Source organism: Cricetulus griseus (genome assembly GCF_003668045.3).
Source record: "Cricetulus griseus strain 17A/GY chromosome 1 unlocalized genomic scaffold, alternate assembly CriGri-PICRH-1.0 chr1_1, whole genome shotgun sequence".
Taxonomy (NCBI): Eukaryota; Metazoa; Chordata; class Mammalia; order Rodentia; family Cricetidae; genus Cricetulus; species Cricetulus griseus.
This window is the reverse complement of record NW_023276807.1, coordinates 214,001,347-214,025,882: the sequence shown is the minus strand read 5'-3', so window position 1 is coordinate 214,025,882 and position 24,536 is coordinate 214,001,347.

Here is a 24,536-nt window from a genome sequence, read left to right as displayed (position 1 = left end):
ACTTAAAGTGACCCTTTGACCTGTTTGAAAGTCCAAAGTTCAAAGTCTCTTCCGAGACTCATTCAGTTTCTTAGCTGTAATCCCCTATAAAATAAAAATAAAACAGGTCTTATATTTCAACATATAATGACACAGGACATATACTACCATTCCAAAACACAGGGGAGGGAGCATGGTGAGGAAATATTGGAGCAAAGCAAGACCAAAAACTAGCTGGGCAAACTCCAAATTCTGCATCTCTATGTCTGATGTCAAAACACACTTCAGATCTCCAATTCCTTTTATCTTTGTTGACTGTAATACAATTCTTTCTCTTGGTCTGGTTCCACTCTTTGTTATCAGCTTTCCTCAGAAGGTATCCCACAACACTGACATCTGTAACCTCTTGGAGTCTCTAAGGCAATTCAGGCTTCAACCTCACAGCTTCACACAATGGCCATGCAGTGACATCTCTGGCATATACATGGCCTCAGTGACTTTCCTTAGTCACTGAGAAAGATTCCATAACTCCCTTTTTCTATCCTTGAGTCTAAAGCCATAACCATGTGGACAAGCTGCCAAGTTCTGCTGCATGCTGAGCCTGGTGTAGGGTCCCCTTCCTTCAGTTATATCTTCACCAACCATGTTTTTCATGGTTTCCTTCACTGCCTAAGTTTGGCTGTTCTGAAACTTGCCCTGAAGGCCAGGCTGTCCTAAAACTCAGATATCTGTCAGCCTCTGCCTTCTGAGTACTGGGATTAAAGATGTGCACCAACACACCTGAACTTAAGCCAGTCTTTAATTTCTTTTCACAAATTGGAAGCTTAGATGGGTGGGATCATGGCCTGAGGTTCCCACCCACTTATTCCTTTTAGATCAGGCTTTCTTTTAATCTGTTTGTCTTTCTGAATACAGGATTTAGTTCCATTGCACTTTCTGGTGCTTTTTTCTTCTCAAATTGTATATTTTGTATTTTTACTTTCTCAGTTGCCCCTTTTCATTATAGATCTTCAAAAGAGTAAATGCTAGTAACCATACATAACAATCAATACTAGGCTGTTCTGAGATTTCCTATGCCAATGGGATTAATCCAAAAGTTTTCACTTTAGCCTCAGATGGACTTTTTAGACAAGGGACAAAAAGCATCACATTCTTCACCAAAATATCACAAGACTGAATTTTAGGTCACTTACTAACATTCTTCTCTGAAACCTCTGAGCCAGGCCCTTACAGTTCAAATTACCATCAGCACCATTGTCTTTCATGTTCCTACTAAGAACATGGAAGCTTCACTTAAACCATTCAACCACTTTTCTAATCTACAGTTCCAAAGTACATATTCCTCCAAACAAAAGCATGATCCAGCCTAACACAACAATATTCCAGTTCCTGGTACCAATTTCTGTCTTAGGGTTTCTGTTGCTGTGAAGAGACACCATGACCATGGCAACTCTGATAAGGAAAACAATTAGTAGGGGCTAGCTTACAGTTTCAGAGGTTTAGTCCATTGTCATTGTGGTGGGACATCATTGTGGTATGCAGGCAGACATAGTGCTGGAGAAAGAGCTGGAGTTCTATATCTTAATTTGTAGACAGTAGAAGGAGATTGTGTATCACACTGGGCATAGTTTGAGCATATAAAACCATAAATCCCACCCCCACAGTGACATGCTTCTTCCAAGAAGACCATACCTACTCCAACAAGACTACACATCCTAATCATGCTACTCTTTGTGGGCCAAGCATTTAAATACCTGAGTCTGTGAGGGCCATTCCTATTCAAATTACCACAATGTGTGTGTGTTTCAGTGTGTGTGTGTGTGTGTGTGTGTGTGTGTGTGTGTGTGATTGTTTTAATATTCCTTTTAGCATCTGAAGATACAATATTTGTCTTAGCTCCATTAATACTATGATTAATATTAAAGCCTATTAAAGCATTCCCTATGTTGGACTGAGAAACTGTCACTTTTCCTTTAGTTTGAATTTTTACCTTGACTAGATTATTGTAAATTACTGTAGGTCAATTCAGAGGGCATGCTACCAGTGGCTAAAGGGATTAATGGATCATACTGCTTCATTGCAGTTTTTGGAACTGAGCTTTTCCTTAATCATGTGCAGGAATTTGGATCTGAAGTGGCCTCAAAGTCTGCTTGTTGAAGACTTGGGCATTAACCTTGATTTTGCTGGGGGTGATAGAACCTTTAGAATTGGGCCTAGTGAGAGGAAGTTAGGTAGTTGATGACATGCTCTTGAAGGGGATATTAGGACTCCCACCCTCTTTTCTCCATATCTTTGCTTCCTGGCCACCCTGAGGCAAGCAGCTGACCACTTCATGCCTCTATTGTGATATACTCTCTGGTTCAGGCCCACAGGGTCAAGTATTATGGACTGAGAGCTAAAATAAGGCTTTCTTCTATTCAGGTCAGCCTCCTGAGGTATTTTGTCACAGTGACAAAAAGTTGACTAACACCCTGATGTGTCAGAGTGAGAAAACTTCATTTAAACTTTGCACTACAACTATGTTCTACCAAATTCTGTTTTTATTACCTAAAATTTTGTCTTTAATTATTATTTGCTTCTAATTTTTGATGCCTACAGTACTTTTTTATTTTAGAAGCAATCGTATTTACATATCCATCCCTCATTCTCTCACCCTCCCATCCTCCCATGCTCCCCACCAACCCCCTAACCCACTCCCACCCCCTCCCCAGGGATAGTGAAGCCTTCAATGGGGGACCTTAAGAATCTGTCACATCATTTGGGGGAGGGCCCAGGCCCTACTTCCTGTATCTGGGCTGCAATAGTATTGCTCCATAGGGAATGGGTTCCCAAAGTCCATTTGTAATCTAGGGATAAACAATGGCTCCACTGTTAGAGGTCCCATAGACTGTCTTGACCTCCTAGCTGGTACCCACATTCTGAGGACTTGGTTTGGTCCAGGTCCAAGCTGGTTCCACAGCTTTACAATTAGGGTCTCTCATTAGGTCAGGTCAACTGTTTCTTTGGGTTTCTCCAGCACTGTCTTGGCTCCTTTGCACATCCATTCTCCCTGTCTGCAACTGGATTCCAGGAGTATGGCTCAGTGTTTAGCTGTGGGTGCCTGTTTCTGCTTCCATCAGCTACTGGATGAAGGCTCTAGGAATGGTAACCAAGGTAGTCATCAATCTCATTATAGGGGAAGGGCATCAAAGGCAGCCTCTCCACCACTGCCTAGATTCTTAGTTGGGGTCATCCCTGTGGATCCCCTAACACTTCTTCTGTGCCAGACCTCTCTCCAAACCTGTATTCTTATACATTTAAATATTGTCTGGTAGTGTCAAAAAAATCTTTCCCCACTCTAGACCTGGCATGTACCACAGGCTACTTAACAACGTTATAAATTCCCTGCCTTAGTTTCACTAGCATTTATCTGGTGTCACTTTGCCATCTTTTTATGTGGAAGCCTTCTAATAACTTTGGTTTTTGTAATGATCCTTAAGAACTTGTTTTTTCTGACATGTGAGCATAGCTCACTTTTGCTCATTTTTTTTGCTACAGTATTGCTGTGACCACTGTGTCTTTGTCCCAGGTCTATATTTTTGTAATCCGTACACCACTGGCAATACGATCTTATATCTCTGACTTTTTTGTGGGGTAGTGATATTTGGAATGGTTCTGTTTTTGTTCTTGTGGTAACTGATGCAATTATGCTATAGAATATATTTTTAGCTTTTTTCTGATCTAAAAGTGAGTCTAAAATTACACACACACACACACACACACACACACACACACACACACACACACACGCACGCACGCACGCACGCACATCTAACCCTCCTGTTCTACTCTCTGTTGTCCACAACAGCATGATTTCTCTTGGCATCTACCTTTTACCTCCATCACTTGATTTCCAGCTTCATGGAATCTATAATCCCCACCTTTAGTTTGAGAAATGAGACAAGAACACACTTTTCCACTCAAAATTCTCTTCTCTCCTGTTTTTATGAGGCTAAAATTTCTATGTTTTGAAGGGCTGAGTGTGTGGTGGCTCACACCTGTGATTCTTAGGTTCTGGGGCTGATGCTGTAGGATTGCTACAAGTTCCATTTTAGGTCAGCCAAGCTTACAGAGTGAGGTTGCCTAACAAAAGGAAAAAAAAAATTCCTCAGTCTGTAACTTCCTTAACTAACCAATTTCTTTCTGTTCTATAAATGGGAGTCTTAATTGGTTTGCATATGTTAATTACATGGTGTTGCCAGTCCTGAAGGCCAAGGCCCTGTTTCCCAATGGCTTTCTTAGTTTTGAAAATTTTAGCAGCTGCAGGAAACAATTTTGTTCAGAAGTTCCAGGAGGGACAATGGTGTCAGTATTATTTTATGTTCAATCTGGTTTGTTTGTAGCCTTTCTGTGTTCAGAACAGTTTCAGGGTAACTTCTGTGGTCCAAATTTTCCTTGAACTTAGGACTCAGCTCTGACAGTCTCTGTGCAGATTATAAAAAGAGGGGTGCTTCTAGCTGGTGCAACTCTATGCTCAGTGTGTGGTTGGAAGGAGAGTGCAAAAATATCAAACATGTTTCCAATGCTCTCCCTTCCCTTTCCTCCTTTCCCCTTTCTTCCCCTCCCCTCCCCTCCACTTTGACCCTTCTCTACCACCCCCCATCTATAATCCCATAGAGGTGTGCTTGGAGGTGGAGGCAGGAGAATTGAAACTTCAACATCATTACCTACAGAAGAAGTTCAAGGCCAACACAAACTGTGGGAAACACTATCTCTATCTCCACTGCATTCCCACCAATTAAAATGTAGAGAGAGGGTGTTAAGTGTTTCATTGGATCACACTTGTCCATTTCTCATTTAGGTTTCTTAGTTTTTATTATATATTCCATATTATGCTATTACCTGAAAATAAAATCAGAACTAAACCTTGGTATTGGACTGACCATTTTCTCAATAGGCCTGCCTCTTTATTTCTAGGCCTGTGTGGCCCTCAGTGATGGGACAGCAGCATAGAGGTGCAGTAACCTCGGCTTACTTGCTTGCTGCTCATGTCCACCTTTACTTGTAAGCTTCGGTATCCTCACCATAAGGAATGTCTTCTTCACTGTGCACACTTGGGGTTGTGTAAAATGTCTTTGGTTTTCAATTAAAGCATTTCTGGGCATGTTTGACTTTAAATATCTATGAATGACTCACCATTGGCCTCTGGGACTTCATTTTTTCTCTTTAAATTATTTCTCTCTTGAATTTTTTTAACTAAGATACTTATGATTCTATTTTTGTTCCACATGTCCTGTTGGTTTATCACAGATACCATCTTTCATGACTGTTACCATGACTCCCCCAAGATGTGAGCAGAGCTCCCTGACTGACTGGGCACCTCTGCATACACGGCTTCTTGAGATGATGTCCTCACCAATTATGCCTGCCAAGCCATCAGTGTTGTGCACTACAGTTCTTCATGTGCTCTCAGGTCGGTTTCAAGCCATGCCACTGTGACAGCCACACAGAAAACAAAAACCGCCCCCCTCCGGAATTGGCCACTTCACTTTCCCCATTCTCAGTTTGCTCTGTGCTTCTGAGATCCTTTATTCTCTGAGCCTAAAGAGCTCCGGTTATTTCTTTCATTTCGTATTTTACTGCCAACCAACCCCAGCCTCTGCTACGGTCTTTATTGTCAAAGGATTCTTTGTAAGAGAGTCTGGGTTGGAAATTGTTTTCTTTCAGCCTGTTAAATTTGTTATTTCATTTTCTGCATGTTTGGGTCATTTCAGCAGAAAATTTAGCTTTCAGCATTGTCCTTTGTTAGGTAATGTGTGTTTTCCCTTGGACATTTGAAAACATCCTTCTTTGTCTTTTTGTTTTATCAGTATTACCATACCAAATGTGCAAATGTACTTTGCCTTCTCATTTTCTTTTAATTTGCTTGTGATTCATAGGTTTTCTTTAGTCTTTGCCTTTGGTCTTTTGTCATTTTGAAAATTCTCAGCTATTACCTTCAAATTCTTCTATGCCACAGCCTCTCTTTAGCCCTTCAGTTCCATACTCTGTATTCTTCAAGATGCCCTTGTTTCCATACTATTCTGGTTTTTCTTAATATGTCTTTCTGTGTTTCACATGAGAATATTTTACTGACAAAACTCTTACTTATATTGGTAAAATGTTTTTTTTTTTTTTGTGTGTGTGTGTGTATCTGTGTGTCTGTGTGTATGTGTGTCTGTGTACTAGTCTTTCTCTGTACTGTAGCTATCAAATAATGACATGGAGACTTATTATTAATTATGAATGTTCAGCTTATGTTAGGCATGTCTCACTAGCTCCTATATTTTAAATTAACCCATTCATACTAATCTACATGTTTGCCTTGTGGCTTTTTACCTTTTTCCTCCCCCATTCTGTGTATCTGACTCATTCAAGTGTCTCTCTCTCTCTTCCTTTTTCTCCCAGGAAATCCCACCTATACCTCCTGCCTAGCTATTGATCATTCAGCTTTCAATTATACCAATCACAGCAATACTTCTTTACACAGTGCATAAATATTCCACAACATGTGAGTGTGCACATGCATGCACACGTGTGTGTGTGTGTGTGTGTGTGTGTGTGTGCTTGTATCCATGTGCATGTATGTGTGAGTGTGTTTATGTGTGTGCATGTGCATTTTGGTGTACATCCTCAATAGAGCATACATGCAGAGATCAGTTCTTTGGAGTCTACTTAAGTAGAGTTCAATGGTCTGGGAGGTCTCCATGTCTGTAATTTACCTGTTTGACTCCATTACTCTGTGGCTTTACCACCTTGGAGCTGTTGTTAACTACTACTTTTCTCTAGTGGAAGAATAAGATTAGCCATCATTAATGAGCAAGAAGCATACTTCTAGAATCAAAAGAAGTGATTTGGATGTGTCCTCTGATAGAAAGAACTGTTTCTCTCAACTTTTGATGTATTTCTAAAATATTTTATTATAAAATACAGTCTTTTGTTCAAATATTATAGAACATCTAACATTTTATAAATATATGTGGATTTATCCATGTATATACCTATAAAGCATACATATGTATTTAGTTTTTATCAATTTTGTGGAGTTTTCCAGGCATGATGGTTAGTCTGATATAAAATCTATACATTGATGTATGTGTGTATATGTATATACCCATGCAATAACATTCTGTCCATATTCCTCCAAGATGCCCTCATCTAAAAGCTGGCACTGGGCTTGGGAATTACCTCTGAGATTCAGTTATCAATATGGAGGAGTCCAGAATAAAACCAAGATGAAAAAATTAATTTTGGTAAAATTAATATAATCTAGAAGCTTTTCTAATTAGAAGCTTGAATCATGAAAGGGTGTTTAAGTCTGCTTGGTCATCAATAATTTGATATTTTAATGTTCTTTTTAGTGTTTCAAAAGTTGCATTTTCAATGCCTCTTGGGGCAGAGACCTCAATGCATCAGGCTTCCACAGGATGTGAGGAAACCTTGTAAAAAGAAATGAGTGTATTCCTCTGACTATGCAACTCTCACAGCAATACCCTTTGCATCGATCTACTGCTAAGACACAAAAATGAGCACACAGGATACAGGAGCAATACTGTCTTTTGTATATGAGCCTGCTTCAAAGAGGCCATGGCTGAGCACCTCAGAAGGCAATCCTAAGCACTGACGTCCATATTGGCCCTGATGTTCAGTGCCATGAACACACCCTGTAAAGCCAGACTGCAATCCCCACAAGTCCCCTGGTAGGCAGTTATGAAATGCTTCTAAAATAACTGATCATCACATCCGCCTAATTGGAAACATTCCTGGGTGATTTTCTCTGTCTAGCAACATGGCAGCTCTAAAGCAGTGAGCAGAGGCAGTAACAGGAGTGGGAGGGCTGAAATCTACACGCATTGAGGGCACCGGGAATCCAATGTACAGATGTCGTCTTAGGAACAATGGAACCTTAATTTCAGAGCTGCGGCTCTGAAATTAAGAAGAAAGAACTGGTCAGTGCTGATGGCCAGTGTGATGGCCAGTTTCTCCAATGTGCTCCAAAGATTAATCCACATCTTCATTTTAAAGAGAAATTTCCGGTGACTCATTCTAGACACTGAATTAGATTCTCTGGAGGTGGGTCCCAAGAATCTTCAATTTAGGAAGCCCACCAGGTGATTCTTATGCACATTAAACTTGAAAACAACTGACGGAGATTAAAAGACAACCGCATTGACCACAAAGAACGTCTGTGTTGGAGAGTGGGGCTGACTCACTCTTCCGCTGTTCAATCTTCTGTTGAGTTTTTGTAAATAATGTTGCTTTTGTTTATACTACAGTTTTTCGTTTTTGCTTGGTGTTCTGGGAATCTGTCTGCAGGAAAACCCTTGGATGTACTGTAGATGTATTTTGGAAGAAAATACTTGGCTGTGTTTATCCAAGTGAAATTAAAAAAGGCTGAAGATTGAGATGCCAGGGACTGAAACAAAATTAACATTAACATTTATATTTAGGGCCAAAACATGTGCTAGCAAACAAGAAACATTTTGGCAGCAATTAATACATAGCTGAAGGTAGCAGTAGTGATTCCAAGATCTTTGTGAAAATTGAAGTTCATAACCACTAGGTAGTCATCCCCATCACCCCCACCATCCTCATCTCCATTCCCGCCACCATCACCCCCACATCTCCATCCCAGTCCCATCACCATCATCCATTGTCCTCATCCCCAGTCCCATCATCATCATTCTCACTGTCCTCATGCCCATCACTATCATCCCCATTGTCCTCATCCCCATTTTCAATACCATCATCTCCACCATCCTCATCCCCATTCCCATCACCATCATCCCCACAACCCCTCCCCATTCCCATTATCACCTCCACCATTGTCACTATCATCAATATTTGTGCATGCATCCTCCCATTACATTCTCAGCAGAGTCTACCTGGCTTCAGGCTAGAGCTTCTTTCTCATAATATAATCTTCTTAGTCCTTATTCAATATCCTAGTTCCAGTAAACATTGAGACTCATCTGCTCAATTGGCTTGCTAGCTAATTGGAAGTTATCTATAACTTACCCCTCATTGCATCCATATGTTCCAATAACGCTGTCCAGTCTTGTGAGTTACATTTATTGACTCAGAAAACCACAGACACTCAGAAGTAGAGACGAGGAACCTTAGAAGGCCAGTTGTACCTCATGTGCATACAGACTTGTTAGCACCAAGTTCAAACCACCTGACATTGTTTCAGATAACACAAAAGACAAGGAAATGTGTGCTTCTTTATTGGACAGGAGAAATGGTTTGAGATGACTTTAACAAATGGTAGCAGGTGCCTTAGAATGGTTATTGGTACACTCTTACTAGCCATCATAAATACTGCTTAGCAGTCCACTTTGCATGGATTCTCCCATACACATCCCTGCTGCACAGAGGTTCACTTTATGGAAATCTTCCACTGTTGTCAGCAGGCACATATCTAATGCTTCACTGATACGTAGCCTTTCTTCCAAGGTTTGTCTTCCCAAGAGTTTGATTTGTAGACTACACCCCCCTCTTGGCTTTTTCCTACCTCAATTCTTGGTTGTTTCCCTGCATTTGGTGAGGGGAAGTAAGATATAGTTCCTAACCTTACTACAGTGGACATGGGCATGACTGATCCTGTTTGAGAGTCTGTTAAGTTAATAATACTCTCTCCAGATACACAGACATGGAGAGAAAGTATTAGACCAACATCATATTGCAAGGCATATTTATAGATGCTTTCAAGGATGAAAGAAGTTGTTCCCATATGACAATTTGAATCTCCATATAACAGAGCAGGGCTAATTGTAATCATTTCAGTCAATAGAGAAGCTGCTGAATTGCATATCTTTCTTCTTTTTACTTTCTTCTGTTAAATGTACACATACATGTGCACACACATAATAACAATAACAACAATAATATTAATAAATGAGAATTTTACAAACACATAAAACACAACATGTATCATAAACTGTATGTGGAAGTAAGCAGTGGCAAATGACATGAAACATACACTAGGGAAACATACTGTATTTCAGCTGTGTACATTATTGACCAACATGTAAAAGAACTCACCTCTCAATTAAGATCTTATCAGCCACTCAGCTTATGTGTTGCTTTACCAAGTCCAATTAATACCTCAGAAAGATGAGTTTGTCCCTCCCAGTAGGTTTTTGGATACTCGTACAAATTGCCATTAGGCTGCTTCATTTTATGTACTCATTATTCTCATCTGTCACACACACCTGTGGAAATATGAATTTGGGCTGATTTACCTGATATGTCATCAAACCAAACAGATCTTCCATGTTCTTCAACTGCTCATTTTACTTGTAGGTTCATGACAAATGAACCTCTCACATACCATCTTAGAAATCTGAATATCAGGTGCCTCAGTGCTTAAGAGAGATTGTTGCTTTTGTCAAGGGTCTGAGTTCAGTTCCCAGCACCCACATGGGGCATCTCACAACTGCATGTTACTCCATCTCCAGGGCACCAGAATCATTTTTGCTCTGAACTCTGTGGATATCTGCATATGAATGTAGGTACCCACTAACAGACACACATACACATATAACTTTAAAGTAACTCCATGTCAAACTCCATGCTTTAGATCTGCTGGTGCTGTGACCTCCACCAAAGCCCATGTAAAAAAAGTGACTGTATAAGGACAGAAGAAAAACACCTTGGAAAAATAAAATGGAAGTTATACTTAAAACAATAACAACAATAATACAATTTTAAAACCTCTTGATCAAAGTTGTATTATTATGTATAATTGTAGCTACAGCATTTATAGATTATATCCTAGCAGGACACACATATCCTTGTGAGGGGTCAGCCATTAGTACCAAATTTTTCTGTGTTTCCCTAGAGTGACACTGACATGGTGGAACGAAGCTGAGAAGGGGGGAGCTTCAGTCGAGGAAACAAAAGCCACCCTGCACATCTTTGTCTACTGTTTTATTCTATCCTTCACCTTCACAGCTCTAGTCATGTCTACATTATTCATCAGGAATAGCTTTGGACTCAGAAAGAATTCCATTCTTCCTCTCCTCCCTTGTCCTAATTTTAATATTAATTTCACTGGTCTTATGTTACGATAAATCTTTCCGACAAAGCTGCCAAGCCCCACCACCACATGGGCAGTCTCCACCAGCCACCTGAGTTCTGCCTTCCACGTGGAGGGACAAAATAATACAGAAACATATTAGGTTCAAAGCTGCTTGGCCAATGACTAGGATTTCTCATCTGTTAGCTCAGTCTTAATTATCATAAATCTATATATTTTATAAGACTTATAGAGGATGCCTTTCGCTGGCACCCTCTCTTGCCGGTGGCTCACATGGCGCCACTGGAGGAAGAAGGGGAAAAGGGGGCATTTCCTGTTTCTCCTTGCTTAAATATGAGTCTCCTTGCTATGTCATTTCCTGTCCAGATCACCACTTCTCTACTACATTTCCCAGAATCCTCTTTGACTCCTAGTTCTGTCTAACTTGCTGTCTCATTGGCCAAACAGGAACTTTATTCAATAATCAATAAGATGGACATGCACAGTACATTCCCCGTCAGTCTTATTTCCCTTGACCTAGGTGATCAACATGATTGCAGATCTCCCAGTCCCATCCACATAACTCTCCACATTAAACTATAATGGCACCTTTATTTGCTCACCCTGTCTGTCATTTAGTTCTACAGCGTGAGGAGGCCTTTTTGCATCCATAGTCTCCATCCTCTTAGCAGCTATTACTGTGATCTGTTGAATCTAAATCAGTGGTTTTCTCAACTTGTGGGTCGTGACCTCTTTGGGATTCAAATAACCCTTTCATGGGGGTTACCCGACCATCGGAAAAGACAGATATTTACATTATAATTCATAACAGAAGCAAAATTACAGTTATGAAGTAGCAATGAAAATAATTTTACAGTTTGGGGGTTACCACAATGTGAGGAACTGTATTAAAAGGTGGAAGCATTAAGAAGGTTGAGAATCACTGCCCTAAACAATGAGACTTCAGATACTGTCTATGAAGTCACTACTTATTCTGAGTCTTGGTAGCTGGTGTCTTCACTCTATTAATCAGAGGACATGTTGTTGAACATCTTTTCATGATTCTGAGACAAATAAGCCCTTGAGAGGGGGTAGGATTTCAGTAGGATTCAAGGTAGCTACGGATCCAAAAATCTGGTGGTGAGAAAGCAAAAGTTTCCTTCTATAACTCAGTCTGGGACTGTGATTCCTACATTGAGGAAAGAGGAAGTTCAGGGTAGTCTGGTAGTGATATGGCTGCTCAGGTGACTGCTGGCTCAGTTGTTGACTTGAGCACTCTTTAGAGGTTACTCAGCTAAGAGGAAGCTGGACTTCAGGCCTGTGTCCTCTTACGACAATCCAGGAAGATCTGATCTGCTTATGCTTCTTGTAATGATTCCTATGACTGAAAATGGAATGTCATTTTGAAGAAATAAGGGGCCTGCAGGCTGTGCCATCAAAACATCAACCAAAAGTTTAAAAGACAGTCCAGGGTGGTGAGGAAAATGAGACTATAGTCAGAGATCTATAACATAGCCTCATGGTCCCTGTGGGTACATGGCCTCAGTGTCTACCGCAGTCTCTTGGCCAGGCCTCTGTGTCCACTGCGTAGTCTCGCGGTCCACACAGGTGCATGGCTGGTCTGTCTAGTATATGGGGAAAACAGCTGCTTTTCAGTAGTGTTGGGATGATGGGCTAGAACAGAGCATAGAGCATCCTTGGACAAGTGCAAGTCCATTCTACACGATGCATAATGTTTGGCTTTTATTCTCATGCTGTAGGAAGTTAGAGAGTGTGCCAAGTCTATAATTGACTAGTGTTGGAAGTTCCCAGAGATCTGAGTGGAATGGCATAAAGTTTCAGTTAGAATAATCAGATGAAGACTCATGAGGGATACTAAAACAGCAACAACAATGTGGGGGTTCCGCATCCAGCGGACTTTATTTTATAATGTGAGGTGAGATAAAATGAATCTCAGTTGGCAAACTGTATCTGAATGTCACTGGGGTTGTAGTTAGTGAAACATCCACAGCTAGAGTCATCTGTGTTAGGTTTATAGCCTGAAATAAGACCAGAGTTCCAAGTTAGAAGATAGAGCCAGAGACATCGGGATTATTTACTAGGACATTTATGTACCTTTGAAAGAAACAACCACAAAATGGGTTTATTTGAAATCAAATATTTCATATGCAAAGTGATAAAATTTCAAAACTAAAGCTGCAATGGTAAATGCCAGGCACACCGGGAGGTTTTTGTGTCCTTTACCTACGGTGGTATTACATAAGAATGCTGGTCACATCTAGCTGCTTCCTGGCAGATAAGTCTGAAATAGTTTCATTTTCCCATTTTTTTCCCTTTAAAAATATACAGTATAAACTTGGGTTAGTCAAACTTCCTTCTCATTGCCACAAAAACCACAGCACCATCTGAAATGTCCCACATGACAGTCACCAATGGCACAGGGCTCACAGCCCTGGAGTTGCAGCTAGTGGGACACAGGAACCCAGAATTTAACTGATGAATTTTCATTTATATTAAAAAATGATTCTCATTTAAGTTGCCGATAAACTCACATCAGAGCTACCAGAATATATAACTCTACTTCTAAAGCTATGGTGATCAATATTATACAATTTAAGTAGAGATTAAGCATTTCAATAAAAATGTAGCTCTCAAATTAAGCTGCTCTGTAAAATCCACACCAGATTTCAAAGCTTGACCGTGAAAAACAAAACAAAACAAAAAACAAGTCAATTATTTTGTTAAAGCCATTTTGTACTATTGTTGCTGTGTAATTACTTGTGAAAATGGTGAATTAATAAAATATATTGTGAGCTGGGCGTTGGTAGCGCATGCCTTTAATCCCAGCAAGGAGGCAGAGGCAGTCGGATCTCTCTGAGTTTGAGACCAGCCTGGTCTACAAGAGCTAGTTCCAGGACAGCCTCCAAAGCCACAGGGAAACCCTGTCTCGAAAAACCAATATATATATATATATATATATATATATATATATATATATATATTGAAAATTGATTTCATTTCTATTTTTTCATATGGATACCAGATAATTAAAACTCCCATTTTCCTGAGATGATGCTCTTGTTACCAAGTCTCATACTCCTCAAACAAGGATAAATCTTAAAGAAAGTGTATGTTTTCCTGTAAGTTGTTTGAGTGGAAAATAACTTGTTTAGCACAACTCATACTAAATGCAGACTTACAATGACCAGTGCAAGAATGCAATTGACTTCCTTACTTTATGGGGGAAAGAGGTGAGCACCGTCTTTCCGAGTCAGCCTGTGTCCCATGAGGGAATCTGGAACATCTACAGAGTCCAGGGACAGATTCTGCCTACTAGCATACACACAGGCTCATACTTAGCAGAGGCCCACCTGCCTAGGGATGGTGCAACCCACAGTGGTCTGGGCCCTCCTGCATCAGTCATTAATCAAGACAATCTCTCAGAGACATTGCCATAGGCTAATCTTATCTAATCAATTCTTACATGACTCTAGGTTGTGTCAAGTTGACAAAAAACAAAACAAAACAAAAAACCAAAAATAACCAACTAACTAGTACAAAGTTTTAATAAATAGTTATTTGGAATTTTTTTGAAAATTGTTAAAGATTATGCGCCCTGGTATTGGCATAAAAACAGACACACAGATCAATGGAATCCAATTGAAGACACTAACATAAATCTACACACTTATTAACACCTGATTTTTGACAAAAAAGTCAAAATTATACAAGAGAAAAATGAAAGTGTCTTTAACAAATGGTGCTGGAACAAATGGATGCAGCATGTAGAAGACTGCAGATAGATCCATATCTATCACCATGCACAAAACTCAAGTCCGAGTGAATCAAAGACCTCAACATAAATCCAACCTGACAGCAAAGAAAGTGGAAAGTAGCCTTGAACGAATTGGTACAGGAGACTGCTTCCTGAACATAACACCAGTAGCACAAACACAGAAATCCACGATTAATAAATGGGACCTCCTGAAACTGAAAAGCTTCTGTAAGGCAAAGGACACTGTTAATAAGACAATGGCAGCCTAGAGAATGGGAAAAGATCTTCACCAACCCCATATCTGACAGAGGGCTGATCTCCAAAATATATTTTAAAAAAACCCTCAAAAAATTAGATATCAAAATACCAAATAATCCAATTAAAAATGTAAAACAGATCTAAACAGAGAATTCTCTACAGAAGAATCTCAAATGACCTAAAGACACTTAAAGAATTGTTGCTCAACATCCTTAGTCATCAGGGTTATACAAATCAAAATTACTCTGAGATACCATCTTATACCTGTCAGAATGGCTAAGATCAAAAACACTGATGACAGCTTATGTTGGAGAGAATGTGAGTAAGGGGAGCACACCTCCACTGCTGGTAGGAAGGCAAACTTGTATGGCCACTTTGAATATCAATAAAGCGGTTTCTCAGAAAACTGGGAATCAATCTACCTCAAGACCCAGCTATACCAATCTTGGACATATGCCTAAGGGAAGCTTAATCATACCACAAGGACACTTGCTCAAATATGTTCATAGCAGCATTATTTATAATAACCAGAATCCGGAAACAACCTAGATTCCCTTAGCTGAAGAATGAATAAGGAAAATGTGGTATATTTACACAATGGAATATTACTCAACTGTAAAAAACAAGGACCACATGACATTTTCAGGCAAATGAAAAGAACTAGAAAACATTCTGAGTGAGGTAACCCAGATCCAGAAAGACAAACATGGTATGTATTTACTCATAAGTGGCTAGTAGGAGTAAAGTACAGGATAACCAACCTACAATCCACAGCCCAAGGTAGGCTAGATAACAAGGAGGGCCCAAAGAGGGATGCATGGATTTCCCCAAGAAGGGGAAATAGAAGACATTTCCTGGGTAAACTGGGGGTGGGAGTTGGGGACAATGGTGGGATGGGAACTTGAGGGAGTGGGTTGGATGGGCTGGGTGAGGGAGTCAGGTTGGGGTTGGGATGGGAGTAGAGAGTAACCAAAGAGACATCTTGATGAGGATGCATTTCAGGATCAGGAAGAAGCCTGGTGCCAGGGAAACTCTTACAAATCACAAGAATGTCCCCAGTGAAGACTCCTAGCAATAGTGGAGAAGTTGCCTGAACTGGCCATCTACTCTAATCAGATTGGTGACTACCCTAATTGTCACCAGAGAGCCTTTATCCAGTAATTGATGGAAGCAGATGTAGAGATCCACAGACAAGCAGTGAGCTAAGCTTCTGGAGTCCTTCTGAAGAAAGGGAGGAGGGATTGAACAAGACAGGTGGGGGGGAAACCACAGAGACAGCTGACTTGAGCTTGTGGGAGCTCACGGACTCTAGACCAACAGTTAGGGAGCCTCCATGGGACCTACCTAGGCCCTCTGCATGTGTGTGAGGGTTATGTATCTTGGACTGTTTGTAAGGCTCCCATCAGCGAGATCAGGACCTGTCCCTGGTACTTAGCTGGCTTTTGAGAACCCATTCTCCGTGCTAGATTACCTCATCCAGCCTTGATGCAGGGAGGAGACCAGTGCTACTTCAGCTTGATGTACCATGCTCTGTACATGCCCATGGGAGGTCTGCCCATTTATGAATGGAGACAGAGGAGGGGATGATATGGAAGTGGCAGGTGGGAGACAGGAGGAGGGAACAGGAGGGGAAACTGTAGTTTGTATGTAAAATAAATGAAAAATATTGATTAACACCAAAGATTGTGCATCCTATGTTGCTCAACAGGGGTCCAGCATTGTAGATAGCCTGTTTTTCACACACTAACCCGATCAGAACACCATATATGCAGAACAGCACATGCTCTGCCATGCAGAATTTAAATCCCATATAGAATTTACTTTACTTGGTACATTAGCATTATTTTGGAGCTAAATCAAATGTCAAAATCATCTTCAAGAAACATTCCATCCCATCAGATGCTGAATTTTCTGCTTGATTTTCTAAGAACTGCTGAATGAATGGCTAGGAAGCTCCTTGATCAAATAGTTGGTCTCCAGCCTTTCAGGAGTGATGATGGGTGCCCTGCAGAGTCCAGTTACTGAGCACAAATATGAAATTTTCATTTAATCTATGCAGAAAAAAATGGTTAATTTATTTTTCTCATATTAATTTACTTTTTGTTATAGAAATAGTCAAACGCTATACAGTAAGTGCTTGGATGTTTTGTTTGTTTTTGACATAGTCACTCTGCAGCTCATGTTGGCCTGAACTTGCTCTGTGGTCTAGCCTGGTCTCAACTCATGGCAGATCTTCTGCTTTGTAATTCTCAGTCTCCCATGCACTATGATTGTATGGTGAGACACCATGCCTGGGTGGTGGAGTGAATTCCTACATGTCAACTCTAAAGATTCACAGCTTTTCTACTCTTATTCTATCAGTATCTCAATTTTTTCACCTGTACTTCCACCTGTAATTAGTCTGATAAATTTTTGTTTAATCAAGCACTATACTATTATGTACCTAACAATCATGACTTAATTCATATTACATATAAATAAAATCACCATTTAAAAGATTAGCTTGTTTGAATCAGGATACAATAAATTCTCCCTTCTCTCTCTCCCCTCTGTCTGTCTGTCTGTCTGTCTGTCTGTCTCTCTCTCTCTCTCTCTCTCTCTCTCTCTCTCTCTCTCTCTCTCTCTCTCTGCAGAGTTAGAGATCAAACACAGGCTTTCTTGCATACATGCCAGGCAATCACTCTACCTTAAGCTATACCTAGTCCTAGTTGCATTTCTTCACTCCTTTGAGGGAGCTATCTACCTAGCCAGCTATCTCTGGCAGTTCATTTACAGGTGTGTCACATCCACATCTGCATGGAGCTGGTCAATGCAGCTCTTTTACACAGGGTAGACCTGGTTTCTCCTAATATGTGGTGGGTAAACAAATGAAGTGAGCTGTAGATTTTGTAGCATGGTTATTTAGCTTTAGAACTAGCTAAAAGAAAACTTGTGTGACTTAGCAAAGGAAAGAAAGATGGGGAGGTAAAAATGGAAGGAAAACGGGGATTTTCAGCTGCCTTCTGTCTTTCTATGTACACATGGCTCTGTGTCTTGATTTTGTCTATTCAGCAAGAACTGAGGGGAATTAGAATTGGAAAACAAGACAAGTTTCAGAGCATTTAAAAGCATCTTATGCTAGACAAAATCAGCTAACTGGGATGATGCAGGGAAATTCAATTTAAAAGGTATTTTTTGACCCTGCCTTCCTGGAATGTTTCCCTCATCCATTGCAAAGGCCTCCTACCCTCCGTACTTCAGAGAAATGCATATGCCATGGTACAGTATCAATCCGGGAATTTGGGGGGAGGATGCGTGGTGAGTAGGGTCTTTCTTGTGACTTACCTCCATCTTTATTGTTCAGGTCTTTGCTGATACAAGCTTAAACCACTTGCATGTCAGCCTCTGATGGAGTTTTCCAGCCACAGGAGGAAGTGGCATTGAGCCTGGTTGATGGCCACCTTCATGCTTGTCATAGTTTGGGTGCTGCATGGAACCCAGAATCCTGTTAACTCCTCATGGATGTTGTCTTTGAACCATCTATTCTTTGTCTAGCTGCCTTGTGTATGTAGATGTTTGTGTGTGTGTGTACATATATATGTACCTGTAACCACACTGTGTTATTAGTAGTGATGTCAAGGGAGGGTAAGTCTAGATAATAACAGGATAATGAAGGTTTAACATCCTCCCCATAACCATAAAACCTAGTTTGTTTTCTCTAAAAGGCAAGAGCTGTGAAATATTATATTGTATTGTATTCTATTACTGTATGTATTGTATTGTATTATATTCGAAAGACTTATATCACTAATGATTTAGTAGGTCAAAGACAAGAGCCTGTAATCTCATCATTCTGGAGGCTGAGGCAAGAAAATTACGTGTTCAAGGCCAACCTGGGGTTCATAGAGAGTTCCAGGCCAACCAGGTTTATTAGACTTTGTCTCCATAAGCTAATAACTCAGTACTAAGGGGCTACCTAGTGAGACAGACAGATATATGATGGAGAAAAGAAAACAAAAGGAAGAAACATAGATTTGAAGGATTGTTAAATGGCGTGTCAACCTATACAAATCTTTCACAGCCAACTCTTTGGAGTTTATTTGTTCTTAATTCTATTTCTTTCAAATTCTGTTCTGGGGAACTGTATGGAATATTAAAGGACCTAGTAAAACAAGGGGCATTTGTGATTTCTTAGTGAAGATACTATTTCTCAAGACATCTTCCCTTACTCCAACTCTTCATATATGTGAATATTTCTGGTTCCATGCTGACTCAGGCATTTGTTTTAAATTTCAAGGCTTCAAAAAACTTCACAGTGTCCCTCTCCACCTTCCCAGGTTTTTTAAGAAAACCATACATCAAAGGACTCAGCACGTTTCCTATGTTATACCTGCTTATAATGCACAGAGAACGATTGGAACAGATGATGAAAATCAGGAGTCCAAATTCTGGAAGCTCGCTAAGCCCCGTTAATCCCACCTCCGATGAAAGATGTCTGTCTGCAAGCATAAAGAACATTTGCTGAGGCCTAATCTAAGGATCAAAAGGCCTTAAGACTCAGAGCTACAGTGAAAGACAAGGACAGAATTATTAAACATGACAGCATTTCATCAGAAAGATTAATTATTTACTGTAGAACCCAAGGACTATCATGAAATTAAAATCAATCAACCCTTTTCATTTAATCATGACAAAAAACTATCCCAACAACAGAGAACAATTTGGTCCGTTTTTTCTTTTTCACTTTTTTTGAATTTGAGTTATAATTATTGATGACAATTGCATTCTTTCTATAAAGAGATTAGACATAATGTAAATTTTACCACAGTAAGCCATTGTTATTAAGTGACCTGCTGGAAATTCATAGCTATTTTTCTCAAAATATTCTATATTTTTCATATGTAGAATCTTTATCTATACAAATACATAATACTCATACATACATATATACATATATGTATATAAATGTATAAATATACATATATGTGATGCATATATACATATATATGACAAGAAATCAGAACCAGAGTGAGAAGAGAGTGGGGGGCCAAATATGAACAACCATATATATATGCATGAAAATGAATTTCATACAGTAAAAATTAATAAAATGATTTTCTCTCTTCACATTATGAAAGGACTAGATGAGCAATTAGAAGATGTTATAAAAGAAAAAAAAGGTAAATTATTTCTGTAATCTCACCATGGCCAACAAAGATGCTCTTGCTTTGAAGATGGCTGCTGCATGGAGCAGTGGCTAAAATATCAGTTGTGAGGAGAGTGAGAATGCACGCTCCACCCCTGACACACAGCTGTGAGGAGGGTGAGGACACACACCCCATCCCTGACACACAGCTGTGAGAATGCACACCCCACCCCTGACACACAGCTGTGAGGAGGGTGAGGACACACACCCCATCCCTGACATACAGCTGTGAGGAGGGTGAGGACACACAGCCCATCCCTGACACACAGCTGTGAGAATGCACACCCCACCCCTGACACACAGCTGTGAGGAGGGTGAGGACACACACCCCATCCCTGGCACACAGCTGTGAGGAGGGTGAGGACACACAGCCCATCCCTGACACACAGCTGTGAGAATGCACACCCCACCCCTGACACACAGCTGTGAGGAGGGTGAGGACACACACCCCATCCCTGACACACAGCTGTGAGAATGCACACCCCATCCCTGACACACAGCTGTGAGGAGAGTGAGGATGTACACCCCATCCCTGACACACAGCTGTGAGAATGCACACCCCATCCCTGACACACAGCTGTGAGGAGAGTGAGGATGTACACCCCATCCCTGGCACACAGCTGTGAGGAGGGTGAGAACACACAGCCCATGCCTGACACACAGCTGTGAGGAGGGTGAGGACACACAGCCCATCCCTGACACACAGCTGTGAGGAGGGTGAGGACACACAGCCCATCCCTGACACACAGCTGTGAGAATGCACACCCCACCCCTGATACACAGCTGTGAGGAGGGTGAGGACACACAGCCCATCCCTGATGCACAGATAAAACAGCCCCAAGGACACTGTGAATTTAGCAAGTCAACCCCATATCTGCCCCTGACTGCCAGAAAAAGTAAACTAACAAAAATGAGTTCTTTAGAAAAAAAGTAGAGTAACATTTTAGTCATGGCATGGCAGTACACACCTTTGATCTCAGCCCTTGGGAAGCAGAGGCAAGTGGATCTTTGTGAGTTCTAGGCCAGATTGGTCTACAGAGTGAGTTAAAAAAAAAAAACTAAAAAAAAAAATTGATGTATAATATTTACAACTATAAGAAGCTTGAATTCTGCCTGATTTTATCATACACACATACAAAACTTACTTCATGTAGGCCTTCTAATCAAACATATTTTACCAAGTATCTATAGCTCATGATTTATAGTGTGAAACACAGAGATCAAGATATAGCAATTAAGCAGATTCATTAGAAATTAGAAAGTAACAAATTCATCAAGATGTTATGTTATAATCATCCAACCATGAATGTCATAGTACATTTGCACTTAAAAACTGTTCTTTTCAAATAACTTGCATTAAGGTATAACCTACATGCAATAGTGCACAGTCCCTTTAAATATTCTATTTGGTGAGGTCTGGAAAATATCCAACGTGTGTGTGTGTGTGTGTGTGTGTGTGTGTGTGTGTGTGTGTGTGTATCATCATCATCCCAGACAGGACACCAGTCATTGTCATCCTTGCCGGAAGATTCTTGGTGTCTTCAGCAAGCAAGCCCTGGTACAGGCCTTGGCATGAGGCACTCTTGTGCTCCTTTTGCTATTGCTATGTTTTGTCTGTTCTCTTCCTGTACACAAAACCAGACAGGGTGCTTATCTTGCTTTTCTGTGGTGAGTGTGTCAGAGGTTATTCCTTGTAGCAACTGAGCAATATTTCATAGTGCGTTTATAACATATGCCCCAATTCTCTGCTTGGTGGCATTGGCTTGTTTTCAGTCTGTGGCTGTTACTTACAGAGCCTACATAAGTATTAGTATTATTTATTGACAGGTGACATTATGTCTCTTGGGTGAATAAGGGGGTGTGTAGAGCTCTAGGCACGTAACAATTGTAAATTAAACCCTGTAGAAAGCAGTCACAGGTAGGAGCTCAAGGTAGCCTCCATGAGGAGAATGAACGCTTCCTCTTTCTTTGTCAGAAAGGACAGCCATGGCCCTTTGAACTTCAGATGTTCTTGAAGGACAGTGACTTATCTTCATGGCTTTTGTAATTCCCTGTGAGGCATACAACTGAGCACTTTCTTATGTGCCCTGGCCGTGTCTTTCCTATGCACCCTGACCAATACGCATGCCATTTACAGGTGGGTATAACCATTTCAAGTTCTTCTGACTCTTTTAAAAATTGATTCAGTGATGCTTATTTATTTATTCTAGGTAAAATACTTTGCCAAATATTTGGGGATGAGACCATTCAAGTGTGTGAATTGATAATCTTCATGCCATTGGTATTCCTTTTATTGTTTTTAACTGTGTCTCTTGACAAACAAGTGTCTTTCACTTTGAATTATAGATTAGCATTTTTCTTTTTCTTTACATACTTTGTACTTTGGGGGCCATATTGTGAAATCTCTGCTTATCTCTAAATTATTTGTTTTCCTTAAATCTTTATCTTTTATCTTTAAGGCTGTGAATCTTTTCTAGCTGATTGTAACTTACAGTGTGATTTAAAGTCTTATTTATACCTGCATCCAATTGTTTCAAAATATTTATAGTATTTACTGTAAAAACTGTATTTTATCTGCCAAATGATATTGGCAAAGTCAGTCAAAAATCAATGGCAACTGTGTGTCCATGAGGAATGGCTTCTGCCCAGTAGGATGGGAGCCTTGAGTGGGAAGATGCTGATTCACCACCTTAGACAACTGAGAAAACAGAAAACTATATGATTCAAGGAATGTTTTTTTAGGGGGAGAGGGTTTATTCAGCTCCATCTTGAACAGCACTGTTCATCATTGAAGAAGTCAGGACAGGAACTCAAACAGGGCAGAAGCCTGGAGGCAAGAACTGATACAGAAGCCATGGAGGGATGATGCTTACTGGCTTGCTTCCATGGCTTTGCTCAGCCTGCTTTCTTGTAGCACCCAGGACCACCAGCCCAGAGTACAATATAACGGGTTCTATCATGCAATTTTCATGTGTGTATATCATTGTACATAGCTCTTATTCATCTCCTGCCTTTCTCATCTTCAGCTCATCTTGCTGGCCTCTGCCTCCTCCCAAGTCACCCCCACTTTTTCCATCTCTTTCCATATACACACACACACACGTATGCATATGAACATATACATGTAAACATATGTATATAACATATGAATACCACTTTAGAAAACATGATATTTTGTTTCTTACCCCCACCATCTTCTCTTGCCTTTCCTTACCCATTTCTTTGAGCTCTGCAGTCAGTTAGAGGCTGTCCTGGGTGGTAGTGTGAGGAGCCGCACTCACATTCGCCATTACAAGATGGCGCTGACATCCGCTGCCGGATCAAGTAAACAACGTTGGTGCGCATGTGCCCAGTGTTTTTCCACTTGACTCGTCTTGCCTCTCCCATGGCGTCATATAGGGTGATGAGTTCTCCACCTATCCCAGCTGTACACGCACTGCTCGGAGCTTATGAGCCTTTATAAGGGGACGGGATTCTTGGCTCGGGGTCTCCCTAATCGGAAGCTGATCATCTGTCCCTCAAGATGCATTAAAGCTTTACTGCAGAAGGATCCGAGTGTCCTGTGTCGTTCTTGCTGGCGAGACAATCGCACGGGACATGGCAGAAAGCTCAGGATGGGTATCCGAGATAAGAGAGAGCCAGCTGAAGGTATGACTATAGATCTGGCTCATTTCCCAGTCCCCAGGTCCTCCTCCATCCTAACAGCACACCTTGACAGCAGGCCACACTGTCACCCAATTCTGTTATCTTTAGAGAGTGCTTTGACTGGCCTATACACTCTCTCTATTCTTTGAATTAGTTTGTCTATTTCTGGATTTCTTCTCAGAAAACTTGCTGAAACTTTCATTTGGATTGCACTGACCCTACAGACCAGTGTGAGGAATGTTTTCCATGTAGTGTTAATATCTTAAGAACTTGTCAGACATTTTCTGACCTGCCACTCATCCAGCCAATCAGAAAATCCAGATGTTACATGACTGTCTCATGCATGACTTCTACAAATTATTTTAATCACAAGGATCATTGATTTCTCCTTTAAATAGCTGATTATATTCTTTTAAAGGTTGAAAATGCAGCAGAACAAAAGGCCCACTGCGATTTCCCACAATCCCTGTGGCTTCTCCCACATCCTTGTCTGTGTTGGAAACTTAATTGTCACCATTTTTAAAAAATGTCTGAGCAAATTGTTATGGCGGCTCACTCAGGAAGTGTGTGCTGGTTACAGAGCCACTTGTCTTGTTTACCTCTCTGAAAGAAACTTTTCACAGCTTCTGAAATAATAGTGTTACTGTTAATTCTTC